A 14,867-nucleotide genomic window follows, 5' to 3' on the forward strand; every position below is an offset into this window, starting at 1 on the left:
GTATCTGTGATTAAATGGTTATGGAAAAAACGCATTCCTCGGTGGGGTTACCCCACAGTTATCTGCTCGGACAATGGATCTTATTTTACCAGCGATAAAAAACTCAGCCAGGTAGAACAGGCATTAGGTATCTCCCATAGATCTGGTTCAGTCTATCACCCCCAGTCAAAAGGCCTAGTTGAAAGTGCAAACCAGACGTTGAAAGAAAAAATGGCCAAGGTGCTGATAGAGACAAAACAGCAACTCAGTATGTCTCTACAGAACATCACAAAAACGACTAAACTAACGTGGGTAGATGCCCTACCCCTAGCATTAATGTCCATGCGAGACCTCTCCCCATAGTCAAACACATCTTAGCCCACACGAGATATTAACAGGCCGCCCCATGCCAGGTCCTCACAACCTACCAGCTAAATCACCCGCTTTTGATGATTTCCAGGAAGGTTTACCTGAATATGTCAAAGCACTAACCGCAGTATCTCGAGTTTTGTATTCACAGGTCAAGAACACTGCCCCAGACTGCCCCACACCCTGGTGGTCAGCCCCGGAGACTGGGTCCACATCAAGGTCCACAAACAGAAGTGGCCTGAGCCAAGGTGGACTGGACCTTGGGAGGTAGTGTTGGCCACCTCACATGCAGTAAAGCTCAAAAATAAAACTGGTGCTCCCTGTCACCACCTCTCCCACTGCGCCCCTGTCACCCCACCCGCAAGAACTCTCACAGAAACAAGGATCCAGCTGAAAGACGTAAGCATTCTGTAATTAACCATGTAAAAAAAAAATAATATTTTTTTTGTTTACCCTAGGAGAAGTCCTGGACCCTACACAGTATACATATTCTTACCAAGTGGGACCCCAATTATCGTATGACCAGTATATGACAAAGGTCAAAGAGTGGGGCCGAATGAAAGAAACAGTTCTTGTCATTTATGCCTATGAAGGACAAATCCTGGCATTCAATGTTGATTTCTGTTCCATAATAAAGTGTGATTCCACAGGGTAGGAGCAGTACCAGTGGAATGAGAAATATGCGTGGTCCACCAACCCTAGACTAACAAGTGACTGGTGGCTGGACGAGGTTTAAGGTACCCATATTGATTGTGGGGCATGGAGTAATGTGCTTATAAACACAGGAACCAGTAGGAGGAATTGCTACTCCACTCACGGAGCGTAGAACTAAAAGAAAATGCAGGAATGGATGATCACATCACTGGTTGGTTGGACTCTATGTTTTCCAAATGAAAAGGCCTCATTTTATCATGCATAATCAACGTTGCTATCATTGCTGCTCTGTTAATTGTATGTGGATGTTGTTGTATACCATGCATTTGTACTCTAGTGAAAAATGCATCATGACTGCGTTGGGAAAACCAGAAATACAAGCGTACATGGCATTGAGACAGAAGGAATGTGGCGACACCTATGTTGCTATAGGTATGGGCCTCCTTTCCCCAGCACCAGGACCCCGACATCCTCATCCACGATAACTGCATCTAGTTGATCATTTTGACACGCCCATGTATAGGACCCATAGAATATTAAATGCCACACTGGGACTGAAGAGTGTGCAAAGTTTTGCAATAATTTTGTAGTTTCTCAAGGCCCCAAAAGTCACGTAAACTGTTTTTTTGAACATAAAATTCAACGCGTTGCCACACCCGCATCGTGACGAAAAAAAAATGTTTTAATAAATCTTAATCCCCAATGAGTCTCAATCCAAAAAATCCCCCAGGAGAAGTTCACGAAAGTACAAAGCATAAAAAGTGGATAAAATATTACAAAAACACAGCTTTTTTTGGAACACGAAATCCAACGCTTTGCCACGGCCACATCGTGTGACAATTATTATTTTTTTTAATATCTTTTAATCGTGAAGGTGTCTTGTAGACACTCGCCAAGTTTGAAGCCAGATAAATGGCCTCGGAGGAGTTTACGAAAGTACAAAGCGAGAAAATGAACGGAAAGTGACTAAAATTACACATTTAATCCAAGAAGTTACAAAAGTGTCCCGAATTTTGTGAATTTCATGGTAAAAAGTGAATAGGTTTGATGTTTTGAAATTTTCAACAGGGTGTGTCGGGCCATTTTGCCACGCCCATGCAGGCAACTCATACAATATCAATTGCCACACTGGGACTAACAAGTGCGCAAAGTTTTCGTGAATTAGTATCTTTGGAACATGAAATTTTACGTGTTGCCACGCCACCCTAGAAAATAAAATAATAATTTTCTGACCTATTCACCTTTTTCCATGTAAACTCCCAAAATTCGGTACACATTTGTAACCTCTCTAGACTTGGAAAAAATATATATTTCCGCCATGACGGAAACCCAACAGGAAGTCGGCCATTTTGAATTTTCCTGACTTTTTAGTCATATTTATGCTTTGTACTTTCGCGAAACTCCTCCTTGGCGATTTATCGGATCGACTTCAAACTTGACGAGTGTCTACAAGACACCTTCACAGCTAAAACTTATTAAAATACATATATATTTTGGCACACGGTGTGGGCGTGGCAACACGTACAATTTCATGTTCCAAAAGATACTTGGAAATTCACAAATCTTTGCACACTCGTCAGTCCCAGTGTGTCATTTGATATTCTAGTGGTGCCATGCATGGGCGTGTCAAAATGGCCGCCTATTATCTCCTACATATTAGACATTGTGATAATATTATTCTGTTGTTACACGAGTGTGCATACATTCATTTTTGTACTGAGCCTGTAGTCTGCTATTCAACTATTTAACGCCCATTTAACAATCTTGGACCTATACCAAACAATGTTGTCAAAATGTGTGTCTCTCACCCAAGTGTTTAAGTCTATGTGCCCAGGTCAAAGCAGCCCTACCCGTCCCACTTGAAGGACCTCTACACGGCCGCTGACCAGGTGAATGGGTGGTGATCGCGACTTACAGAGGAAAAGCTGGAACTCTGCCAGATTCCTAGGACCTTTCCAGCAGGGTTAGGGACCCGCACCACTGCAGCAGCAGTTAAGGTGGTAGAACGACCAATATGGATACACTTATCTCATCGCAAGAAAGTTCCTACTCCCCTCTAGGTACTCGTTGAGGAGACAACGTGAGTGTACGCTGAACGCTGCTCACCCTGCAACTGCGATGGAACCACTTCAACCATACCTACATAGGCTACTTGGGTTACTGCCATTCCCCTTACCACAGCCGAAGAAATGTGTGTTTTGGAAGCAGTTATCGAAGGGGCTTTCTACACCAACATTGGCGCCCCACAGACGGCTCCACCGCTGGACTTCTGCTCCACATTTGATTACACCTGGCCACTTCCCACCTTGTTATATGGTCATCATTTTCCTTGGCCCCTCCATCAAAAGGACACAGATAAAACAATATCTCTGTATAAATGTATTGTACTCAATTTATACATCATTTTCTGATCCCTTTGCCAAAATTATATTATACTTAAGCATTATTGCATTTTCCTTTTGTATCATTCCACTGGGAACAACAGAAGGGAGTGTGAGAGAAAAATGATGATCAATGTTAATGAATGATATAATTCTACCACCAAGTGATGTCTGAATGCTGAGGCATATGTTTGTTTGGTGACGCCCGACTCTTTCACAGGAGATCTTACATTCCTGTATATCACTGTCACGAAAGTTTTAGTCGTTATCTCAGTTTTTCTAGATCGTAAAAGGACCATTTGTGTAAACACTCAACGTATGCTTTCCCGGCACTGAAAGTGTTCTACGTTTTTCTTTGTTAAAAAATGTTCTCAGCTATCACCTGTTCCGCTGATAGAAGTGACATCAATTGTTCCCATGACAGAAATGCTAGCGTCAAGCTCTGCTGCAACATCAGAAAACACTGTAGCACTCTCCATATCAGGATAATAAGGAGCAGCATCACTCTGACCTTTGACAAATGTTTGAGAGCGCTGCTATTCCTTCACAAGAACTGGCACATCACTGGCAGGTGTGGCTTTGAAGACACCTCCACAACGGTTGGTGCTGCCTTCCCCTAAAAAAAAGCAAGAGAATGAAATGCATGGACAAAATAAAACTAAAATGAAGTACTACTATCAAAAATGTCATTGAAAAAAGAAGAAAAACAACGAACAAAGCAAACCTGCTCCGTTCCCAGTGTCCTCTTGGAGGCAGTAGCTTTCTGCCAATGTCCCACCGTGGCTTTCCCATGTAAGCAAAGCAAAATTTTCTTGATATAAAATTGATATACAATTGTTGATATAAAAACAATATAAAATTCTCCACACTGGACAGCGCTAGAAAGATGCGATGGAACAAGTTGATAACGGGATGGATCATTCCGGCGACGCTACTGGTGTTGTGTCCACCTGTGAAATCATAGAGCAAAATGTCGATTTAAGACAATGTCTTGACAAAAGGCCAACTACACACATAACAAACATATTAAAATTGTTTAATGAAAATCGGTACACTTTGAGTGAATATCAGAGACTATCACAGTTTCCAGAGGGTCTTACCCCAACAATAACAGTGTGCAACGGATTATCTTTCTGCCCCTTCCAACCAGTCTCCACTCAAAAGGGTTAGGTGAAGGATGAGGCACGATGAGCTCTCCCTTCACAACCACTTTTGGAGAGAATGTTGGAAGTGACCTGCCGGGAGAAACCTTTGACTTTCGTGCTGTTGGCGGCGCTGTTGTCTCCAGTTGGCGATAAGCAGCATTTCACAGCAATGTCACAGGGCCATGGTTTCACAACATAGCAAAGTTATTCATAAAATAGCCATCACGTGACATGACAACAAATTGTACAATTGTACTTACACCATCTCTGCTTCACAGCTCTGGGTGGTTCAATGGGAAGTGGTTGGCTGCAGAAAAGTACTTGATGCCTTAAAACAACGATTAGGACGAATAGAAATATGCATACATAGATGTCAACTTTGTTCATTAGAAATATTTATTGAATTGGTTTGTCTAAAAATATATACTCCGTTATACATTTAACTGTACTAAAATTAAAATATGCTTCCCATGCATGCCGCCACAGGATGGTATTCCTCACGGAGCAAATAGTCAGACGCGGAAGGAAGTCCAGGACAAACACCTATACAAACACACAAAAAAAAAAAGGTGTTTATTACAGTACATTTGTTTTCAAAATGTAAAATATGTTCTGCAGAGCTCACAAAGCAAAAGTATTAATAGTACCAATACTACCAAAAATGTACTAAACATGAAGCGTAACTTTGGCCAGCGACTGCAGACACTGACCAGGAGGCTGCGAAAGTCTACTGCTGCCTCGTCGATGGTCCTGCTGGCCGTCAAGTCGCTGCTAGGGGCTACAACACAAACTGCGTCAGGTCTCCGAGACAAAAAAGCATTCAGTACCTCGGTCCCCTGGCATCTTCACAAATCCATCCACAATGCTCCGTAGATGGGAGTCACCAACAAGAAGTACAAACTAGAAACATAGAAAGTCTTTTTTTTTCATGAAAATCACAACTTTTGTCTTCAAGTATTGTTCATAAATAATCAAACAAAAATACCTTCTTATCTGGAGACTCTGCTGTAATGACCAGCTTGTGGCTTCGTCCAGTCACGGTGGAAATTGGCTACAGGCGCACTTTCTGGTGATCACCTGTTTCTTAACAGACAAAAACCCAAAATAAATACTACTGACTTTCCACGAGGCTTCTAAAAGTGTTGAGGCACAATAGATAAATAAGAACAGCACAAGACACTAATTCGACAATAACATTTTGAAATGGCTCCATAACTTAGAAACTGATCATTTTCTAGAACAAGTGTACTGCAATTTAAAGCATCCAAAAACCTTACTGCTGGCTGTAAAGGTGAAACTATTTTTTCTATTGATTGGTCTATAGACCATCATATCGGTTAGTCAATTAACTCTACAAGTACCAGCAGAATGTAGAGAAATAGCTGTAGCTTGAATGTTATTCTCCCTTGTAAGTCGCTTTGGATAAAAGCATCTGCTAAATGACTAAATGTAAATGTAAATGTAAATAACAAGAATATAAACAATTAACAAAATGCGGACAAATAATAGACAGGAATACGAAGGTACGCCCCCCATTGCATGCTGGGGTTTTCACGTGGCATAGCCCATGCTAACGCGTCCTTGTGTCTCGTAAAATGTTTAGTGTTGAGTACATAAATCACGGATCATTTTTTGATGATACAAAAACTACTTTAAAAAATGATAACCCTCAAAAAGATTTTAGACCTGAATTTTTGAGCCTCATGGGAACCCCACCTGACTTTTTGATTACACAGGGGACCCACCATGTTATGGTCTATTGACATGCAAACTTTGACACTGAACACTTTTTTTAATCAATAGGTCAGATTCTGATTGAAAAATATAAACCTTCCAAAAGTATAATTATTAATTTGAAAGGATATACAACCAATTTAAGAAATCAGGCCTCAGGCCAACACCACTTAAACATATCAAAAATTGGAAAGTAAAGATTATTTTTCTACCTAAGCACGCTGTAAGTAAATGTAGTAAATTTGAGCATATTATGCAGATCATTTTCGACTTAAATACCGGTTCATCAATTGATTTCCAGATAAGTATGACAAATACCACATATACTTTAAAGGAGAGCACAGAATCAATTGTTATTGAATTTGATGGTTTTGACAGTATAATATTTTCTTCCAAACGTAATCGAACGGGGAATAAACCTACACCCACTGTACAAAAGGTAGATAAAAAATTACAATTATTTATTATAAAATAAAAAGGAGCAGATGGCACAAGAAAACAAACAAGGGCTCACACAGGGCTCAGAAGTCTCCTGATATGCTTTGTAACAAAGAAAAAGTGCAATGTATTCACGCGGGGGAAGAGTAGTATGGTGGTAAACCCTGACCTTTGGCCTTTGCCTGCACCTAACTATCCATTTTCAATTAATCTGCTGATAAAAACCTACCCTACGGTGGTCGGCAGGAAAACTCACTGCAAATAGACAAAACACAAGCAAATTCAGAAAACATCATCATCAATTTGACAACACAGGCAAGAGATGCAAAACAATGGAAACATTTGCACAGAAACAAACTTAAAAGCAATTCACCACGGACACTTCATTTGGGGAATATATCAGATATGATACACAAACATTTCTTGATGTTTTTATTTTAAGTTTGTTCCTTCGTGAACTTTTCCATTGTGTTGTTGCCTGTGTTGTCAAATTGATGATGACATTTTCTAAATTTGCTTGCGTTTTGTCTATTTACATGTATTTTCTTTAGTTGCAGAGTTTTCCCGTTGGCCACCGTAGAGTCAGTTGTTATCAGCAGATGAATTGACTTGCGGCCTTTGACTGCACCTAACTACTAATTATCAATGTTTTCGCCTGATAAAATCAATAACTAGTTGAACTCCAGTGTATACCTGGGTACTCAGGATGCCAACGAACAACACAAACATCATCAAAAATGAAGTTGCATCAAATGAACCAACATTTTTGAGCAACGTGAACCAACATGTTTGAGCAAATGCTTTAACAACTCTATTAATAAATTCTTCTCGCACTTTCGCATTGGATGGCAGTGATACGATTTTTTACATAGTACTTCAATGCAGTCCAGCTTCGCTGGTTTAGAGCTTCAGGTGAAGCTCTAATACATGCATCACACTCAGTCCTTCCCGGCACTTTACCACTTTCAATGAAAGCCTTCAGGTTCTTTTCCACCGCATGGACCTCCTCAGGTAACCACCTCCTTCTCTCAGAGATTTCTAAGATAGAAATAGAAATGTAAAAGGACAAATACAATTAGGAGTGTAGACCAGGTCTTTCAATCGCTGTATCTTTTGGTTACTCTATTCTCAATTCAGAATCAGAAATGGAAAAAATGGGGTATGAGTGGTTTTCAAATTTTGCTTTTTTGGAGATACAAAAATCAAAATTGAAAAATTATTTTTCCATTTCATGACCAAAGGATGAGTGAAATTTAAAATCAGGTTTGACTTTCATTTTTTTTTATTTCAATAGGAAAAAATAAAATCACAACAACATCATACAACAACATACACACCGATCAGCCACAACATTAGAACCAGTTACAACTATTTAGGACTCCAAAATTCAGTGGTACATTTCTCATGCTGCTAAATCACCTCCATACAGCAATGTGTATGAACCAGCAAAATGGGATGCTGTGATTGTTCCAGATGTCCCACATGATCGCGACTTTATAAATGTTATCTTTTACTGTTTATCCTTAAAGTCAGGCACTGCCCGAGGATAACAGATATCATTGCAGAAAATATTCTATTTCAGCAGGCAACCACTTGTACAGCCGGCCCACCCAAATGACAGAGAGCACATATTGCTTTCATAAGTTAAAAAACAAAAAAACAAAATGCACAGCACAAACACAGTAAATATGAAAAAAAAATCGATAAGCCACGAACAACGTGCACACACGATGTAGGTCGCCCGCTGACTGACGCCGACGCGCCAACTACAAATTTCCACGGTCGTATCTTGGAGCAGTCAGTCGTAAGACGATGCTAATTTTCGCGACTATCGTATCTTGGATTAGTAAGTAGATGCAGTCATAAGTCGAGGTACCATTGTACCTTCAAATAAAGTCTAAACTGGCAAAAAACAGTCCGGACTCTCTCAGCACGCTTTGGTGGAGAACCGATCAAGTGAAACTTAGCTAGCGGGTCCGTCTGTCTGTTTGAAAACCGTCTCTCTCTCACAGTACCGTCTCCCTGCACCAACACACAGTAAACTAAATCTAAATGCTAGTTAACACTCCACTCCAACACACATTTAACTAAAGCTAGATACTGTGCATGTTAAAAACGGCTTTATAAAATAAAACAAAGTCATTAACTTTTGCATGCATAATCTCTCCGTGTTATATCGTGTTATAACACAAAACTGCTAGCATTTAACAGCAAAAACGTGTAACAATTGAAAAGTTAACTTTCTAAAACATTTTTTTTTCGTGCACTTACTCTATATCCATTTTATTGCCCCCGTTCTTCTTCTGCTGTTTCAATATTGGGCACAGTCACGGCATGAGGAGATAGGGTAAATATAGTGTGCTTCTCTCAGACGTTCTCCTCCCGCAATGCGGAAGCTTCTCCAAAAAATTACTCCATCCAAATAAATTATTTTAATATATTTTAATAATGCATTCCCAAAATTATTATTACATCATGTTAATGTGATCGTACAAAATATACCATTAAGATATTAAAAAAAACGTCTATAATGACGCATTTTGATAACCAAATTATTATTTATTATTATGAATACGTGGATTATTCTTTGTAAAGAAGAACGATTGGGCATTAATTTAATGAGATTAAGTTTATCGCTGTTCGGCATAATTATTAAAATTACTACTATTCATTGTAGGATAAGATAGTAATCTTTATTAATGAGGGCATCAGACTCCCTGGACTCCTGCCGAAACGCTGACGGAGGGAGAGCGAGGGGTAACGCAGGTAGCCGAGCTCGCTAATGATCCTTCCCCGTAAACACCCCGTGGAGGTGATTTAGCTACGTCGCCTCCAGCCGTGCGCCACATTTCCCGGCCCCGCTCCTTGTAAAGCTCTGAGTCTGCCTACCCCCACCACCCGACTCCACTACCGCCGCCAAGCTTGCACGTCAATGCCGGGCTTCGTCATCGTCGACAGGTGAACCCAACTTGGCCCCTGTAACCCGTGAGATTGTTCCGCCACACACACACTTTGTTTATCCCCCCTATTATAAAAAAAAAACAACACAACGGGCCGTGTCGGCCAGGGGATGTGTGCAGCGGTGGACTCTGGCCACACACAGAAGCAGGATGGCAAGCTCCCTGCTAAAGGGGGGGGGGGGGGGGGGGGGGTCAGAAGGACCCTGGATGGCAGGGGAGCTCGGAGGGTGGGGGCAAACGAGCGTCCGCCCGCTGAACGTTGACAGCCTTTAGCAGCAGAACAACTGCACGGCAGCTCTGCTGGGACACGAGGAGCTGCTGGAGAGCTACTGGAGAGCTGAAGGCTGCGGCATGAGAGGAATTCATAACACAAGGCGGCTTCAGCTGTGTTGATATGACTTGCATCATTGTGTGTGTGTGTGTGTGTGTGTGTGTGCCGGGACGGTTTGTTATGTGAATGTGTGTGGTGGGAGAGGATATACACAGTGCTGTGAGTGCATATGGGTAGTACGTAGTCCTGTTTAAACCACAGTGTATAGGTTAACATGACTGTGTGTGTATACATACTGGATGTACTGTCACGACCAGAACAGGGAGGAACCCAAACGCACGACACAGGGACACGGGAGGCAGGCAAATAATAAAGTGATGTTTATTAACCGGGACGGTGGAGCTGGCCGGAGGGACCTGGTCGGGGGGGGATGGAGCAGGGCAGGACAGGGACGATGATGACCAGGAGATGGGGTCCAGGATCCGGGTGGAGAGACGGGGAACCAGGCTGGGTGGAGAGTCCTGGTCGACCAGCGGAGACAGACAGGTGAAGGGAAGGCGAGACAACAAGACATAAACTAGGAACTTGGAACTTGGAACTGGGAACTAGGAACTAGGAAGGGAGCCAATCGCTGACGCGGCTGACGCGGCTGACGCGGCTGACGCGGCTGACGCGGCGATGCAACTCGGGGAAAGCTAGTTGCTAACCTCCCGTTAATTAGGGCCTGGAAGACCGCTGGGGCATTTGACAGCCCAAAGGGCATAACAAGGTACTCAAAGTGACCGAGCGGGGTGTTAAAGGCAGTCTTCCACTCGTCCCCTTTGCGGATGCGGACCAGGTGGTAAGCGTTGCGGAGGTCCAGCTTGGAAAAGTGGGTGGCCCCCTGGATGGGGACGAAGACTGAATCCATCAGGGGCAAGGGGTACTTGTCTTTGATCGTGATATCGTTCAGTCCCCTGAAATCGACGCAAGGACGGAGGGTCTTGTCCTTCTCCGCAACAAAGAAGAACCCTGCGCCTAGCGGAGAAAACGAGGGACGAGTAATCCTGGCAGCGAGAGAGTCGCGGATGTGAGTCTCCATGGCCTCCTGTTCAGACCGGGAGACGTTATACAGGCGACTGCAGGGGAGGGGGGCGCCTGGCAGGAGGTTGATTGCGCAGTCATAGGGGCGATGACGTGGTAAGGAGCGGCCGGAGCGTAGCCCTACCGAGGAGTCGGCCTCTCGTGGCCGGACCGGGCAGGTGGCTCAGAGGTGTCCCAGCCGACCGCAATACAGAGAGGCACCGGTCTGTAGGCGGCGTGCTCGCTCCTCTGGGTAGATCCGGGAGCGACCAAGCTGCATTGGCTCGGCGTCGGGGGACTTGTGCGGCGCCCAAGAGTAGCGGGCGCTGGAGACTGGGGCGTGGCCGCCCAGGCGGGAGGCACGGACTGGAGGCTCGCCCCCTCCCTCTCGCGATGGCGCTCCCGTAGCCGGTTGTCCAGGCGGATTGAGGTCTCCACTAGTTGGTCCAGGTCCGTGGGCTCGTCCCGCCGTGCCAGCTCGTCCCGCAACTCGTCGTTCAGGGCACGCTGGAACACGTCCTGCAGGGCTCCGTCATTCCAGCCGCTTTCCGCGGCTAGAGTCCGGAACTTGACGACGAGGGAGGCGACGCTACGGGAACCCTGGCGGAGGGAGAGGAGTCTTCTGGCGGCCTCCTTGCCGCAAACTGGGTGGTCGAAGACTCTCCTCATTTCGCGGGTAAACAGATCGTAGGAGAGACTCACGGGACCCCCCTGACTCCAAACCGCGGAACCCCAGCCGAGAGCCGCCCCTCTCAGGCAGGAGATGAGGAACGCGATGTGGGCACTATCGGAGTCGTACGACGACAGCCGCTGTTGGAAAACCACCGCGCACTGCACAAGGAAGGCGCGGCAGGTGCCGAAATCGCCGTCGTAAGGCGCTGGAGCCGGAACGTGGGGCTCAGGGGGAACGAGAGAGGCGCTGGGAGCCCTGGTGGGGGAAGGAGGGCAGGTCGGAGGAGCAGGGGAGGCCACGGGGGCCGGAGGGCCCTGCAGGCTGCTGACGGCCGCAGAGATGGTCCGGAGGTGTTCCGCGATGTCCCGGAGGACCCGGTCATGTTGCCCAAGCAACACTCCTCTGTCCCGGAGTGCGCGGCGGAGCCCTTCTGTGTCGGCTGGGTCCATGTTTTCCTGGCCAGACCGTACTGTCACGACCCGAACAGGGAGGAACCCAAACGCACGACACAGGGACACGGGAGGCAGGCAAGGGATGTTTATTAACTGGGACGGTGGAGCTGGCCGGGGGGACCTGGTCGGGAGGGGATGGAGCAGGGCAGGGCAGGGACGATGATGACCAGGAGATGGGGTCCAGGATCCGGGTGGAGAGACGGGGAACCAGGCTGGGTGGAGAGTCCTGGTCGACAAGCGGAGACAGACAGGTGAAGGGAAGGCGAGACAACAAGACATAAACTAGGAACTTGGAACTGGGAACTGGGAACTAGGAACTAGGAACTAGGAACTAGGAAGGGAGCCAATCGCGATGCAACTCGGGGAAAGCTAGTTGACGGTCTGGCAAGGAATGGCTAGGAAGCTGGGGCTAAATACAGTGCGGGTAATTGATCCCAGGTGTGTGCAATTGGGTCTGAGTAGGGAGCTGCAGATGGGGCAAGGGCGGCCTCTAGTGGCGCTGGGAGGCCGTGGGCCTAACATGTACGGGTACATTTATTCCTGTGCTAGTGTGTGTGTGTGTGTGTGTGTGTGTGTGTGTGTGCATGTACGCATGTGTGTGTGGGTGTTGGGAGGATTGGTCATGTGAATGTGTGTGGGGTGGGAGGGGAGAGATGCAAGTGTGTATGGCATTTAATCCATAGGACAAATGATTTTTTAAAAGTGACTAGTACTCATTTTTTTTAAATCTTTCTTTCAATCTTTGTTTCTTTCAATCTTATTTTCAATCTTTCTTTCAATCTTATCATAGAACAATAAACACAATGGGGTTGTGCTGATGTTAATGGATCAACCTTTCTTTCGTTTTCCTTTATTTCAATCGTTCTTTCAATCTTTCTTTCAATCTTTCAATCTTTCTTTCAATTTTTCTTTCTTTCTTTCAATCTTTCTTTCAATCTTTCTTTCATTCTTTCTTTCAGTCTTTCAATATTTCTTTCAATCTCTCTTTCAATCTATCTTTCAATCTTTCTTTCATTCTTTCTTTCAGTCGTTCAATCTTTCTTTCAATCTTTCTTTCAATCTTTCTTTTTTCAATCTTTCTTTCAATCTTTCAATCTTTCTTTCATTCTTTCTTTCAATCTTTCTTACTTTCAATCTTTCTTTCTTTCAATATTTCTTTCAATCTTTCTTTCAATCTTTCTTTCATTCTTTCTTTCATTCTTTCATTCTTTCTTTCAATCTTTCTTTCTTTCAATCTTTCTTTCAATCTTTCAATCATTCAATCTTTCTTTCATTCTTTCTTTCAATCTTTCTTACTTTTAATCTTTCTCTCTTTCAATATTTCTTTCAATATTTAAATCTTTCTTTAAATCTTTCTTTCAAACTTTCAATCTTTCTTTCAATCTTTCTTTCAATCTTTCAATCTTTCAATCGATCTTTCAATCTTTCATTCAATCTTTCAATCTCTCTTTCATTCTTTCTTTCAATCTTTCAATCTTTCTTTCAATGTTTCTTTCAATCTTTCATTCTTTCTTTCAATCTTTCAATCGTTCTTTCAATCTTTCTTTTATTCTTTCTTTCAATCTTTCAATCTTTCTTTCAATCTTTCATTCTTTCTTTCAATCTTTCAATCGTTCTTTCTTTCAATCTTTCAATCTTTCTTTCATTCTTTCTTTCAATATTTCAATCTTTCAATCTTTCTTTCATTCTTTCTTTAAATCTTTCAATCTTTCTTTCATTCTTTCTTTCAATCTATCTTACTTTCAATCCATCTTTCTTTCAATATTTCTTCCAATCGTTCAATCTTTCTTTCATTCTTTCTTTCAATCTTTCTTTTGTTATTTCTTTCAATCTTTCTTTCAATATTTCTTTCAATCTTTCTTTCTTAAATCTTTCTTTCAATCTTTCTTTCAAACTTTCAATCATTATTTCAATCTTTCATTCTTTCCATTTTTCTTGCAATCTTTCTTTCAATTGTTTAATCTTTCAATGTTTCTTTCATTCTTTCTTTCAGTCTTTCAATCTTTTTCTCAATCTTTCTTTCATTCTTTCTTTCAATATTTCAATCTTTCAATCTTTCTTTCATTCTTTCTTTAAATCTTTCATTCTTTCTTTCATTCTTTCTTTCAATCTATCTTTCTTTCAATATTTCTTCCAATCGTTCAATCTTTCTTTCATTCTTTCTTTCAATCTTTCTGTCGGTCAATCTTTCTTTCAGTCTTTCTTTCAATCATTCAATCTTTCAATCTTTCCTTCAATATTTCTTTCTTTCAATCTTTCTTTCAATCTTTCTTTCATTCTTTTCTTCAGTCGTTCAATCTTTCTTTCAATCTTTCTTTTTTTCAATCTTTTTTTCAATCTTTCTTTCATCCTTTCTTTCAATCTTTCGTTCAATATTTCTTTCAATCTTTCTTACTTTCAATCTTTCTTTGTTTAAATCTTTCTTTCAATCTTTCTTTCAATCTTTCGTTCAATATTTCTTTCAATCTTTCTTACTTTCAATCTGAGTCGAGCTAACTCTGAGTCGAGCTCTAGTGCTGAGGTTGCTGTGTAGTGTATCACTGCTCGTATTGTAGTATTGCAACTTGGACTACTGGATTGACTCTGTACATTTCACTGCTATTTGCTGATCTGCCAACAAGCTTGTGTTCCAGACACACCCCCTATTCAGGTAAGTCCTCTCTTATGTGGGCGTGCTCTTAGCCAGGTGCAACCCTAATCACACGAGCAGCTGTATTCTATCACCTATTTATGGTCCTGCCCTTCAAGC

Source organism: Zeus faber (genome assembly GCF_960531495.2).
Source record: "Zeus faber genome assembly, chromosome: 1".
Taxonomy (NCBI): Eukaryota; Metazoa; Chordata; class Actinopteri; order Zeiformes; family Zeidae; genus Zeus; species Zeus faber.